At 39.0% G+C, this 15,269-nt stretch overlaps 1 pseudogene; it reads left to right on the top strand.

Moving 5' to 3' along the window:
* Window positions 1–3,928: 3,928 nt before the first annotated feature.
* Window positions 3,929–13,328, top strand: LOC139183176 (integrin beta-1-binding protein 1 pseudogene; annotated as a pseudogene).
* Window positions 13,329–15,269: the final 1,941 nt, after the last annotated feature.

Genomic DNA, 15,269 nt, shown 5'->3' with positions numbered 1-15,269 from the left:
ATGTTTCTGGGCTTTACTCTATATGACAACTAGAAGTACGGATTTGTTGTTTTCATAAAACCTTAATGTTACAAGGTTTTAAAAATACATTTTAAAATTTTTTCTGGGAGTAGGGAGAAATGGAATATTCATTGAAAGTACTGATGCTGAAGCTGAAGCTCTAATACTTTGGCCACCTGATGCCAAGACCTGACTCATTAGAAAAGACCCTGATGCTGGGAAGGAGTGAGGAGAGGAGGGAAAGGGGATGACAGAGGACCAGATGGTTTGATGGTATCACTGATTCAGTAGACATGAGTTTGAGCAAGCTCCAGGAGATGGTGAAGGACAGGGAAGCCTGGTATGCTGCAGTCCATGGGGCTGCAGAGTCAGAAAGGACTAAGCAACTGAAAAACAAGGGAGAAATGGGGAGTTACTTCATGGATGTATAGTTTCTGTTTTGCTAGTGTCAGTATTCTTAGCACTGCAGAAATATGCACTTTAATAAACATCTCTGAGGTGGTAACTCATTCTTCACAGGTTTTAAAATTATTTTCTGAAGAGTTCAGAAGATGGGGTATATCAATATATTAAGCAGCATGCTTCCATAGGAAAAGTCACTGTGCTCATCCTGAGTATTTGATGGTTTAAATGTCAATAGAAGATTCAGTTAGAAAAGCAAAATTGTAAAATGCCATCAGTTGAGGCAATGCAATAGTTGGAGACTAATAATGGTCATCAGGTTGGTCGTTGTGTTCTTTACCGATGGGATCTCTCAAAAAAAGTCTCCCTTAAGAATGTCTTTGATAAAGTAGTGCAAGTTGTTAAGTCTTAGCCCCTGAATATACATCTTTTAAATGTCCTAGGTGATGAAATAGCAAGCACATATAAACTAGATGCATTCCAGAATGATGTAAAGCAAGAGATAAAAAAGCAATGGTGATGTTATGGTCATTGAGTAGTCCCATGGAACATCATTTTTACTTGAAGTCATCTGACATGTTTGTCTCAAACTACATCATCCTGATAATTCAAGGTGAATAAAAGTATTTGTTGCCAGTGATAAAATTTAAGCTTTCAAAGAAAAATTGGGATTTGGGGAATTTTTTATCTAAGACCGTGCATTTGATAGTATCCCACTACCTGGACCCATACTCAACTCAATGAGAATATTAATGAACATAATTATTTTTGATATTATACACCAAAATGCCAGTATTTGGAACATCTATATAGCTTAGTGGACCAATATTTCTGATGACCAATGCAAAGAGATAAGAGATCCATTCAAAATGCCAGGTAGACCAATGGATTTTAATAAAACAATGTGAAAATTTCTTTGTGGTATCAGCTTCTTACCAGCTGAGAAGTAAAGCTAAATTCATTGCCACTAAGTCTTTATGGAACAGTTGCTTGTCAACTTTTGATACAGTATCAAGAATGATGCATGATTATCTGAAAAGGCTGTGAACACTATAAAAAACAGATTGGATTTTGTTGATGTCAAGACTGTATCAGCAACAGAAGGCGCAAATAATTAGGGAATTCAGTTGTATGCTATAAAGTTAGATTTGCAAAAATGTAAAACAATGCTTTTCTCAAATTTGTTTTTAGATAATTATTTTTTGTAACTTTCTTTTCTTTTGGCTGTACCACTCAGCATACAGATCTTAGTTCCCCACCTGAGGAAGTATGGAGTCCTAATCTCTGGACTTCCACGGAAGTTCCAAAATGTTATCATGTAATGGGGTTACTTTAAAATGAAAAATGCTTTTAAAAATGTGTTTAATCTCTATGAGAGATTAAATTTTGAAAAACATCTATTGAGTTTCCTCAGTTTTTTAAGATTGTAAAAAAAAAAATCTGGTTAAAGTGGTGATTCTGGAACAAGCACAATCAGATGGATAAGTTTGGTCTCACCTCTATCAAATAACTTGCAAATATTTTTCTCAAATCAGGTAAGATATTTAGGGTTGCACATGTGTACTTAACAGTGTTGAGGGACTTCCCTGGTGGTTCAGTGGCTAAGGCTCCTTGCTCCCAAAATAAGGGTTCTGGGTTCAGTCTCTGGCCAGTGAACTAGATCCCACACACTGCAACTAAGTTCACATGCCTCAGCTAAAAGTCCTGCATGCCGCAATTAAGGCCTGGTATAACCAAACAAGTAAAGAAATATATATTTTTTAAATGTTCAATTGGCTGCTGTCACTATTTTTTGTTTAGAATTGACTGCGTTGATCTTGCTTTCCAAGGGACTCTCAGGAGTTTTCTCCAGTACCACACTTACAAGTACCAATGAATAATTAATGACATTGAATTTCAGCAGAGAATGAAAGAAGACTGCACTGATTTAATAAAAAGAAATTAAATCTTTTAAGTGATGTGAGGTTCAGGGGAATTGTGTGTAAAATATTACTTTATGCATAATACAAAGAAAAACCCCCGGGGAAAGAAAGGATGAAGAAGAGGTCCTTCAGGAAGAAGGGAATTTAAAAAATAGTAGAAAGTAGGATGCAAGAGTGAAAGATAAATCAATAAATACCCACCTAAAGAATTGACTGCAGAAAGTAAACTGTAATTAATAACTAATTTTAGAGGAGAAATATAGAGTAAAAATATTCATCTGAATGGTGACATTCTGGAGGAGACCCAATAGGACTTAATAGTAGGTAGACAGGGTAAGGGAGAAAAGGGAAGAATCTTGTTTCTGGATTGTGCCACTGAGTGGGTGGTGAGGTCTCCCTTGCCTGTGTGGGACCAGATATCTTGGGACTGGGGATTGATTGTCTTCAGCGAGTGGCCAGCTTTAATGGAGGTTTTGCAGTGACCAACTCCTTTTCTTGGAGGACAGGCTGTAAGGCCACAGTCTTAAACAAGTTAACCCGCACTTCTTAGTGGTTGAGTCAGGGATTGACTGTCTTAAGCAAGTGGCCAGCTTTAATGGAGGTTTTGCAGTTGAGCTATTTTAAATCCTAAAAGATGATGCTGTGAAAGTGCTGCACTCGATATGCCAGCAAATTTGGGAAACTCAGCAGTGGCTACAGGCCTGGAAAAAATGAGTTTTCATTCCAATCCCAAAGAAAGGCAATGCCAAACAATGCTCAAACTACTGCAGAATTCACTTATCTCACATACTAGGAAAGTAATGCTCAAAATTCTCCAAGCCAGGCTTCAACAGTACATGAACTGTAAACTTCTGGATGTTAAGGCTGTGTTTAGAAAAGGCAGAGGAACCAGAGATCAAATTGCCAACATCTGTTAGGTCATCGAAAAAGCAAGAGAGTGCCAGAAAAACATCTGCTTTATTGACTATGCCAAAATCTTTGTGTGGATCACAACAAACTGAAAAATTCTTAAACAGGTTGGAATACCAGACCACCTTACCTGCCTTTTGAGATATCTATGCAGGTCAGGAAACAACTGTTAGAACTAGACATGGAACAACAAACTGGTTCCAAATTGAGAAAGGAGTATACCAAGGCTGTATATTGCCACCCTGCTTATTTAACTTATATGCAGAGTACATCACGAGAAACTCTGGGCTGGAGGAAGCACAAACAAATCAAGATTGCTGGGAAAAATATCAATAACCTCAGATATGCAGATGACACCACCCTTATGGCAGAAAGTGAAGAACTAAAGTGTCTCCTCATAAAAGTGAACTAGGATAAGCTGTGGTACATATACACAATGGAGTATTACTCAGCCATTAAAAAGAATACATTTGAATCAGTTCTAATGAGGTGGATGAAACTGGAGCCTATTATACAGAGTGAAGTAAGCCAGAAGGAAAAACATAAATACAGTATACTAACGCATATATATGGAATTTAGAAAGATGGTAACAACAACCCGGTGTATGAGACAGCAAAAGAGACACTGATGTATAGAACAGTCTTATGGACTCTGTGGGAGAGGGAGAGGGTGGGAAGATTTGGGAGAATGGCAATGAAACATGTAAAATATCATGTAGGAAACGAGTTGCCAGTCCAGGTTCGATGCACGATGCTGGATGCTTGGGGCTGGTGCACTGGGACGGCCCAGAGGGATGGTATGGGAGGGAGGAGGGAGGAGGGTTCGGGATGGGGAACACATGTATACCTGTGGCGGATTCATTTTGATATTTGGCAAAACTAATACAATTATGTAAAGTTTAAAAATAAAATTAGAAAAAAAAAACTCAACATTCAGTAAACTAAGATCATGGCATCCGGTCCCATCACTTCATGGCAAATAGATGGGGAAACAGTGGAAACAGTGTCAGACTTTATTTTTCTGGGTTCCAAAATCACTGCAGATGGTGACTGCAGCCATGAAATTAAAAGACGTTTATTCCTTGGAAGGAAAGTTATGACCAACCTAGATAGCATATTGAAAAGCAGAGACATTACTTTGTCAACAAATGTCTGTCTAGTCAAAGCTATGGTTTTTCCAGTATTCGTGTATGGATATGAGAGTTGGACTATAAAGAAAGCTGAGCGCCAAAGAATTGATGCTTTTGAACTGTGGTGTTGGAGAAGACTCTTTAGAGTCCCTTGCACTGGGGAGAAGATCAAACCAGTCCATCCCAAAGGAAACCAGACTTGAATATTCATTGGAAGGACTGATGCTGAAGCTGAAACTCCAGTACTTTGGCCACCTCATGCAAAGAACTGACTCATTCGAAAAGACCCTGATGCTGGGAAAGATTGAAGGCCGGCGGAGAAGGGGATGACAGAGGATGACATGGTTGGATCACATCACCAACACAATGGACATGAATGAGTTTGAGAACTCCAGGAGTTGGTGATGGACCAGGAGGCCTGGCGTGCTACATTCCATGGGGTCGCAAAGAGTTGGACACAACTGAGCGACTGAACTGAACTTGCAGTAGCCAACTCCTTTTCCTGGAGGACAGGCTGTAAGGCAACAGTCTTAAACAAGTTAACCCACACTTCTTAGTGTTGAGTCAACCCGGTATAGATTTTACAGAGGAATGGAGCTATGAACTTGGACCCAGGGCACCATCTTCCCAGACAGCATTCTTTTCTTGGATGGTATTTTAGGATAAATTTTAATAGAATGTCTGAGGTTTAATATGGAACCTTTATAATTTATCCTACCATTTGCTTTGTCTAATTAGGATAGATTTATCTGTGAGATAAACGGATTTTTTTTTTAAGATAGCCAGAAACCTACACTCTTAACCTGAATTGAAAGAGAAGGGCACAAAAGAAAATATAGCCTTTCCTGTTTTAAGTCCTTTAGTTGCTTCCTTCCTGTCTTTTATTCTCTTCTCTCTCTCTGTAACTCCAAGTTGGTGATTTGCTTGAGATTCCAGGCAATTGTGGAGATCCAGTAATCTGGGAACTGCTGTATTTTAGGTATGTTACATTCCATTGGTCACTGGTATGGCATGCTCTGATTGCTATGATTATACAGTGGAAGTGATAAATAGATTTAAGGGACTAGATCTGATAGAGTGCCTGATGAACTAAGGACGAAGGTTTGTGACATTGTACAGGAGACAGGGATCAAGACCATCCCCAAGAAACAGAAATGGAAAAAAGCAAAATGGTTATCTAAGGAGGCCTTACAAATAGCTGTGAGAAGAGAAGAGAAAAACAAAGGAGAAAAGGAAAGATATACCCATTTGAATGCAGAGTTCCAAAGAATAACAAGAAGAGATAAGAAAGCCTTCCTCAGTAATCAATGCAAAGAAATAGAGGAAAACAACAGAATGGGAAAGACTAGAGATCTCTTCAAGAAAATTAGAGATACCAAGGGAACATTTCATGCAAAGATGGGCTCGATAAAGGACAAAATGGTATGGACCTAACAGAAGCAGAAGATATTAGGAAGAGGTGGCAAGAATACACAGAAGAACAGTACGAAAAAGATCTTCACGACCCAGATAATCATGATGGTGTGATCACTCACCTAGAGCCAGACATCCTGGAATGTGAAGTCAAGTGGGCCTTAGGAAGTATCACTATGAACAAAGCTAGTGGAGGTGATGGAATTCTGTTGAAATATTTCAAATCCTAAAAGATGATGCTGTGAAAGCGCTGCACTCAGTATGTCAACAAATTTGGAAAACTCAGCAGTGGCTACAGGCCTGGAAAAGATCAGTTTTCATTCCAATCCCAAAGAAAGGCAATGCAAACAATGCTCAAACTACCGCACAATTGCACTCATCTCACATGCTAGTAAAGTAATGCTCAAAATTCTCCAAGCCAGACTTCCAACAGTACGTGAACCATGAACTTCCAGATGTTCAAGCTGGTTTTAGAAAAGGCAGAGGAACCAGAGATCAAGTTGCCAACATCGGCTGGATTATCGAAAAAGCAAGAGAGTTCCAGAAAAACATCTGCTTTATTGACTATGCTAAAGCCTTTGACTGTGTGGATCACAATAAACTGTGGAACATTCTGAAAGAAATGGAAATACCAGACCACCTGACCTGCCTCTTGAGAAAGCTGTATGCAGGTCAGGAAGCAACAGTTAGAACTGGACATGGAACAACAGGTTGGTTCCAAATTGGGAAAGGAGTATGTTCAAGGCTGTTTATTGTCACCCTGCTTATTTAACTTATATGCAGAGTACATCATGAGAAACTCTGGGCTTGAGGAAGCACAAGCTGGAATCAAAGATTGCCAGGAGAAATATCAATAACCTCAGATATGCAGATGACATCACCCTTATGGCAGAAAGTGAAGAACTAAAGAGCCTCTTGATGAAAGTGAAAGTGGAGAGTGAAAAAGTTGGCTTAAAGCTCAACATTCAGAAAACTAAGGTCATGGCATCCGGTCCCGTCACTTCATGACAAATAGATGGGGAAACAGTGGAAACAGTGGCTGACTTTATTATTTTGGGCTCCAAAATCACTGCAGATGGTGATTGCAGCCATGAAATTAAAAGATGTTTCCTCCTTGAAAGTTATGACCAACCTAGACAGCATATTAAAAAGCAGAGACATTACTTTGTCTACAAAGGTCTGTCTAGTCAAGGCTATGGTTTTTCCAGTAGTCATGTATGGATGTGAGAGTTGGACTATAAAGAAAGCTGAGCACTGAAGAATTGATGCTTTTGAACTGTGGTGTTGGAGAAGACTCTTTAGAGTCCCTTGGACTGCGAGGAGATCAAACCAGTCAATCCTAAAGGAAATCAGGGCTGAATATTCATTGGAAGGAGTGATGTTGAAGCTGAAACTCCAATACATTGGCCACCTGATGCGAGGAGCTGACTCATTGGAAAGTTGAGTTGGGATGTTGGGAAAGATTGAGGACAGGAGGAGAAGGGGATGACAGAGGATGAGAAGGTTGGATGGCATCACCGACTCAATGGACAGGCGTTTTGGTAGACTCCCGGAGTTGGTGATAGACAGGGAGGCCTGGCGTGTGCAGTTCATGGGGTCGGAAATAATCGTTCACAACTGAGTGACTGAACTGAACATATCCAAAATGTGGCTCCTACCTTGTAATACTGTTGGGTTACTGAAAACATAATTCCAATTTTGGACTTTGAATTTTAAATAATTATAACTAGGCTCAAGCTCTTCTTTATTAATCAAAATAGAAACTATTCATTACATTCAACACATTTTTGACAATGAGAATTAACTTTATTTATTCCTGTAGTGTAAAAATCTGTGCTTGGGATTGAACAAACTCTTGGAAAGCATCCTGCTGGTTATGGAAGTGTTTTCCCTACAAAAAGTTGTCAAGATGCTTGAAGAAGCGGTAGTTGTGAGAGGTCAGGTGAATATGGCAGATGAAGCAAAACTTTGTAGCCCAGTTCATTCAACTTTTGAAGCGTTGGTTGTGTGACATGTGGTTGGGCTTTGTCATGTATAACAACTGGGCCCTTTTTGTTGTCCAAAGCTGGCTGCAGGCATTGCAGTTTCCAGTGCTTCTCATCAATTTGCTGGGCATAATTCTCAAATGTAATGGTTTCACTGGAATTCAGAAAGCTGTAATGGATCAGATGGGCAGCAGACCACCAAACAGTGACCATTGCCTTTTTTTAGTATAAATTTGACTTTGGGAAGTGCTTTGGAGCTGCTTCGGAGAAGGCAATGGCGTCCCACTCCAGTACTCTTGTCTGTAGAGTCCCACGGATGGAGGAGCCTGGTAGGCTGCAGTCCATGGGGTCTCTGAGAGTTGGACACGACTGAGCGACTTCCCTTTCACTTTTCACTTTCATGCATTAGAGAAAGAAATGGCAACCCACTCCAGTGTTCTTGCCTGGAGAGTCCCAGAGACGGGGGAGCCTGGTGGGCAGCCATCTCTGGGGTTGCACAGAGTCGGACACAACTGAAGTGACTTAGAAGTAGCAGTTGGAGCTGCTTCTCTGTCCAATCATTGAGCTGGTCATCACTGGTTCATATACAAAGTCCACTTTTCATCACACATCACAGTCTGAAATCATTTGTTATTGTTGCATAGAATAAGACAAGATGATACTTCAGAACAACAATATTTTGGGTTTCTGGTCAACTTATAAGGCACCAACGTATTGAGCTTTTTCACCTTTCCAATTTACTTCAAATTGTTGACTGTAGAATAGTCAACATTCAGTTCTTAGGCAACTTTTCATGTAGTTGTAAGAGAATCAGCTTTGATGATTGTTCTCAATTGGTTGTTGTCAACTTCTGATGGCCAGCCACTACCCTGCTCATCCTCAAGGCTCTCGTCTCTGCAAAACTTCTAGAACCACCACTGGACTGTATGTTCGTTAGCAGTTTCTGGGCCAGTTGTGTTGATGCTGCCAGTTGTCTCTGATGCTTTACGATCCATTTTGAACTCGAATAAAAAAAAATTGCTCAAATTTGTTTTTTGTTGAACATCATCTCCATAGTCTAAAATAAATATAAAATAAGCAGCAAGTAATAAGTCATTAATAACTATAAAGCAGGAAATGCATATTAAAGTGATATACAACATAACCGCATTATTAAAGTGTATTCCAATATCAAATGGCAAATTTTAACAATGCAAAACCACAGTTACTGTACCAACCTAATATATTTTCCAAAGTCTATTTTTAAGATATCAAATTATCAAGTGTAAATCATTTATTTACTCATGACTGTATGGCCTGAGTTAAATATCAAGTTGTTTGGCTTGGGGAGAATTACCTCAACTCAGTTCTTTTTATTTTTTGTTTTTTAAAATTGATCTATAAATTCAAAGTGCTCCCAATCTTAATCAAAACAAGTTATTTGTGAATTTCAACAAACTAATTCTAAAAAATTTATGGACAGGCAAAAGACCCAGAATACTCAATGCAATACTGAAGGAGAATAGAGTTGAAAGACTGACATTCCCTGACTTGAAGACTTACTATAAAGTCACAATAATCAAAATAGTGTGATATTAAATAATAAATAGTAGATCAGTGAAGCAGAGTAGAGAGACCAGAAGTTGTTGCTCAGTCGCTCAGTTGTGTCCAAATCTTCATGACCCCATGGACTGAAATACCAGGCTTCCCTGTCCTACACTGTCTCCCAGAGTTTGCACACTCATGTCCATTGAGTTATGCCATTCAATGTGTTCATACTCCTCCTGCCCTCAATCTTTCCCAGCATCAGGGTCTTTCCTAATGAGTCAGCTCTTCACATGAGGTGGCCAGAATATTGGAGCTTCAGCTTCAGCATCAGTCCTTCCAATGAATATTCAGCATTGATTTCCTTTAAGATCGACTGGTTTGATCTCCTTGCAGTCCAAGGGACTCTCAAGAGTCTGCTCCAACACCACAGTTCAAAAACATCAATTCTTCAGCATCAGCGTTCTTTATGGTCCATCTTTCACATCCACGCATGACTACTGGGAAAACCATAGGTTTGATTATATGTACCTTTGTTGGCAAAGTGATGTCTCTGCTTTTTAATATGCTGTCTAGATTTGTCATAGCTTTCCTTCAAAGAGCAACCGTCTTTTAATATCATGGCTGTAGTCATCATCAACAGTGATTTTGGAGCTCAAGAAAATAAAATCTGTCAACTGACAGAGGATGAGATGGTTGGATGGCATCACCAATTCAATGGACATGAGTGAGCAAACTCCAGGAGATAATGAAGAACAGGGAAGCCTAGAATGCTGCTGTCCATGGGGGTCACAAGAGTCTGACATGACAGAGCAACTGAACAACAGCAATACATCTATTAAAGGAGACAAAATTCAAAATACAAAACCAAATGCTAGAGAGCCTTTGGAGCAATAGGAAGTCTCATATATTGCTGGTCAGAATGCAACGCATTTCACCCACTTTGGAAGAGAGTTTGTGGTTTCTTACAGAAATAAACTCTTTTACCATATAATCCAGCGATCATGTTCCTTGGTATTTAGCCAAAGGAGTTGAAAACTTGCACACAGATGTTTATAACAGACTCTTTGCAACTCCATGGACTGTATCCTGCCAGGTTCCTCTGTCCATGGAATTCTCCAGGCAAGAACACTGATGTGGGTTGCCTTTCCCTTCTCCAGGGGATCTTCCCAACCCAGGTACTGAACCTAGGTCTCCCGCATTGTAGGCAGATTCTTTACCATCTGAGCCACCAGGGAAGCCTTATAACAGCTTTATTCATATGAAAACTTACAAGCAAAAACATTGTCTTAAGTAAGTGAATAAATAATGGTACATCTAGACAACAGGATATTATTCAATGCAAAAAAGAAAAAAAAAAAAAAAAAACCAATGAGCTACCAAGCCATGAAAAGACATGGGGGAATCTTAAAAGCATATTACTTAGTGAATAAGAAGCCAATCTTAAAAACCTACCTCCATACTATACAATTCCAACTAAGATATTCTGGAAAAGGCAATGAAAATTCTATATATGATACTATAATAATAGGTACATGTCATTATTTGTCCAAATCCATAGAATATACAACACTAAGAGTGAACTCTAAGGTAAAATGTGGATTTTGGATCACTACAGATTCATCAGTTGTAACAAATGTACCACTCTGGTGGGGATATCAGTAATGGGAGAACCTATGCATGTTTGGGGCAGGAGGTACTTGGGGTTCCTTCCTCAATTTTGTTGTGATCTTAAATCTACTAAAAAATAAAGTCTTGGAGTGACATCAGCATTATAGGGGCATGATACCCTCCTTTGTCTCTCATCTTCAATTTACAATCAGTAAAACATCCATGACTCAACCAAGGTTCCTCTGACCAACACACCAAGACACCAGAGTTCTACACATCAATACCTCAAAAGGGTGTGCACTGGAACACATAGTGGAGGCAGAACTAGGGGAAAAGTGGAGGCCACGCTTTCAATCCTAGCCATCAACCACCTGAAAGCAAAAGTATACAAACCCTTGAATAAGGTGATTATTTCAGAATCAGAAAATTACAACTCTATATCAGTATAGGCTGTTAAACAATTACAACATAAAGGTTAAAGGTGGGGGAGGAGCAGTAAAAATAACTATTTTGCTGTTGTTTGGTCACTAAGTCACATCTGACTCTTTTCCAACCCCATGGACTGTAGCCCAACCTGCTCCTCTGTCCATGGAATTCTCCAGGTAAGAGTACTGGAGTGGGTAGCCATTTCCTTCTCCCGGGGATCTTCCTGACCCAGGACTATAGGTACTTCAATACCTTACTTCAATACCAAACTTACAACATAAAATGAGACAATTTGCGACAACAAAAACATAAAAAGGTAAGAGGAAAAGGACAGAACTCACATAGGCAAGTGAAGATAACATGTTATTGACAGAAAAAGGACTATTTGAGACATTTTATAGAAACCTCATGTTGATCTTTTTGAACTGTGGTGTTGGAGAAGACTCTTGGGGAGATCCAACCAGTCCATTCTAAAGGAGATCAGTCCTGGGTGTTCTCTGGAAGGAATGATGCTAAAGCTGAAACTTCAGTACTTTGGCCACTTCATGCAAAGAGTTGACTCATTGGAAAAGACTCTGATGCTGGGAAGGATTGGGGGCAAGAGGAAAAGGGGACGACAGAGGATGAGATGGCTGGATGGCATCACCAACTTGATGGACGTGAGTTTGAGTGAACTCCAGGAGTTGGTGATGGACAGGGAGGCCTGGCACGCTGCAGTTCATGAGGTCGCAAAGAGTCGGACACGACTGAGCGACTGAACTAAACTGAACTGAACATGTTAACTACAAGGCTAGAGCAGAGACACAAAGCCTATTAAAAGAGGAAACTGAGTAGAACAGGAGTTGCAACAGCAGCTCAGGCTGCGCAGGCAGTGAGTCTGTGACCCTGAGTGCAGACAGTAAGGTACCTTGTTTTTCTGATGAGTAATGACCATGTTGGAATGAAAGGAAGCTATCTGTGCAGACCACTGTCTGTGAAATCTTTGAAGGTGATAAAGTAGTGTTGGATTCTGCAGTGAGAGCCTCTGGGTCAGCTATGTGGTAAGATGTTTCAGAAAGATAAGAAGCAATACAATAGTAGCAATTCCCAGAGCAGAGAAATCAGTAGTAAGGGCAAGTCTGTAGATTCCAGCCTTGGGAGGCTTTCACAGTCCAGCAAGGTGGCAAACCTTGACACCAATTCCACCAAGACTTCAGGACAAAGCAATAATAATTCAGATACCTGTGCAGGATTTATATAAAAAAAAAAATACATTGATGCAATTGAGAAACTGAAACTCTCTGAAGGGTAAAGTCTTGAGGGGCTACTAGAACTGATAAATTATAAAGAAGTCACTCAGGAAGATAAAAAATTGCCTTTCGTCCCTTTGGAGGAAGAATTTACTATGCAGGTTACCAAGTTTGGTATAGAAGTATCCACATCAGATCAGTATGATGTTTTACATGGGTGTGCTCTGTATTTAATCATCCAAATGGTATGTTATGGTGACGATCTGGGTGCAGGAAAAAGCTTATTGGCTTTGAAGACTACAGATGTGAACAATGAAGAATACAGCCTGTGGGTTTACTAGTACAATAGCCTCGAACAAGCACAAGCAATCTGTAAAGTTTTATCCACTGCTTTCAACACTGTACTGACATCTGAGAAACCTTGAATTTTGCAGTCAAGGGGAAGTTGACTTCAAGTGCAAGTTCAGCTGTTTTCTCAGTAGTTCTGTTTTCAATCTGTGGTGTTGAACTATTATGGACATATAAACGATCCTTTGCTCTAGATTTTCTGAAGAAAATGCAATGTACAAAATATCAACCATCTGTTTTTCTATTGTGTCTTATTTGCTGCTAAGTTGCTTCAGTCGTGTCCGACTCTGTGCGACCCCATAGACAGCAGCCCACCAGGCTCCCCCGTCCCTGGGATTCTCCAGGCAAGAACACTGGAGTGGGGTGCCATTGTCTTCTCCGATGCAGGAAAGTGAAAAGTGAAAGTGAAGTTGCTCAGTTGTGTCCGACTCTTAGTGACCCCATGGACTGCAGCCTACCAGGCTCCTCCGCCCATGGGATTTTCCAGGCAAGAATACTGGAGTGGGGTGCCATTGCCTTCTCCGATGCCTTATTTAACAGTGAAAAATAGGAAACTGAGAAAAACAAAATAGAAAACCATGAAACTAAAATGGCAAACAAAAATTCAAACAAAAAAAGAAACAATGGACATATAGAGCAACTAGAAAATAAAAGGTAAAATAGCAGTACTAAGTCCTCATTTATCAATAATCATCCTGGAAATTGAATCCATGAATTAAAAGACAGAAAGTAGCTGATAAGTTTGAAAACAAGACCCAACTAAATGCAGCCTCCAGAACACTTAGTTCTAAAGACAAATGTAAGCTCAAAAGAGAAGGGATGAAAGATGATACTCCAAGTAAATGAGAGCCCAATAAAGCAAATGTAGCCATACTTATATCCAACAAAAATAAACTTCAAGCCAAAAAACATTACAAGAGACAAAGATGGACATTATATAATGATAAAGGGGACAACTCAAGAAGAAGATATAATGATTATTCATATATATGCATCTAACATAGGAGCACCAAAATATATAAGCTAATTATTAACAGATTTAAAAGAGAAACTGACAGCAACACAATATAGTGGACTATTTTAGCACCCTACTTATATCAATGGATAGATCATTCAGGCAGAAAGTCAACAAGGAAACAGTGGCTTTAAAATAAAAATTTATATCAGATAGGCTTAATAGAATCACAGAGAACATTCCAACCAAATGCAGCAGATTACACATTCTTCTCAAGTGCATATGGAAAATTCTCCAGGATAGACCATAATTTGGAAAACAAAACTAGTCTCAATACATTTAAGAAAATCAAAACCACATCAGGCATTTTTTTTTTTTTTTTTTTTGCCACAATGATTATAATCTAGAAGAAAGCTGGAAAAATCACAAATATGTGGAAACTAAACAGCATGTTATTTAACAGCCATTGGATTTAACATAGAACTCAAAAGAGAAACAAAAACATATCTGAAGACAAACTAAAATGAAAACATGATATATCAAAATCTAAGGAATGCAGCAGAAGTGGTACTAAAAGGGGAGTTTATAGCAATGCAGGCCTATCTCAAGAAACAAGTAATAATTCAAATAAGCACTCTACCCTTACACCTACTGGAACTAGATAATGAAGAGCAAACAAGGCCCAAAGTCAATAGAGAGAAGGAAATAATGAAGATATGAACAGAAGTAAATAAAATAGAGACTAAAAAAACAACAAAAAAGATCAATGAAACTAAGAGCTGGTTCTCTGAAAAGAGAAATAAAATGAACAAAGTTTTCCCTAGACTCACTAAGAAAACAAAGAATAAAGTCAGGAAAAAAGCGGGGAAATTACAATTGATACCACAGAAAGGAAAAGAAGTAGAATACCATGAACACCTATATGACAACAAATTAACAACCTAGAAAAATGGACAAATTCTTAGAAGCACACAATCTTCCAAGTCTGAATCACGAAGAAATAGAAAATCTGAACAAGCCAATCACTAGCAAAGAGATTGAAACAGCAATCAAAAACTTTCCAAAAAACAAAGTCCAGGACCAGACAGCTTCACTGGTGAGTTATCTCCCCAATTCAGAAAAGATATAAGACATATATTCTTCTTAAACTTTTCCAAAAATTGAAGAGGAGGGAACAATTCCAAAATTTTACAAGACCAACATTACCAAAAGTTAAGTGAGGACAATAAGAAAAGAAATTTACAGGTCAATATCCCTGATGTACATAGATGCAAAAATCCTGAACAAATTATTAGAAAACTGAGTATTAAAAATACATCAGAAGGATTATATACTATGATTAAGTGGTATTTATTCCAGTGGTGCAAGAATTGGTTCAATAGTCACACATCAACCAATGTAATACACCACATTAA

Source organism: Bos indicus, chromosome 5 (genome assembly GCF_029378745.1).
Source record: "Bos indicus isolate NIAB-ARS_2022 breed Sahiwal x Tharparkar chromosome 5, NIAB-ARS_B.indTharparkar_mat_pri_1.0, whole genome shotgun sequence".
NCBI classification, from domain to species: domain Eukaryota; kingdom Metazoa; phylum Chordata; class Mammalia; order Artiodactyla; family Bovidae; genus Bos; species Bos indicus.
The sequence above is the reverse complement of the archived record's forward strand: the minus strand, read 5'-3'. Positions and strand labels throughout refer to the sequence as shown.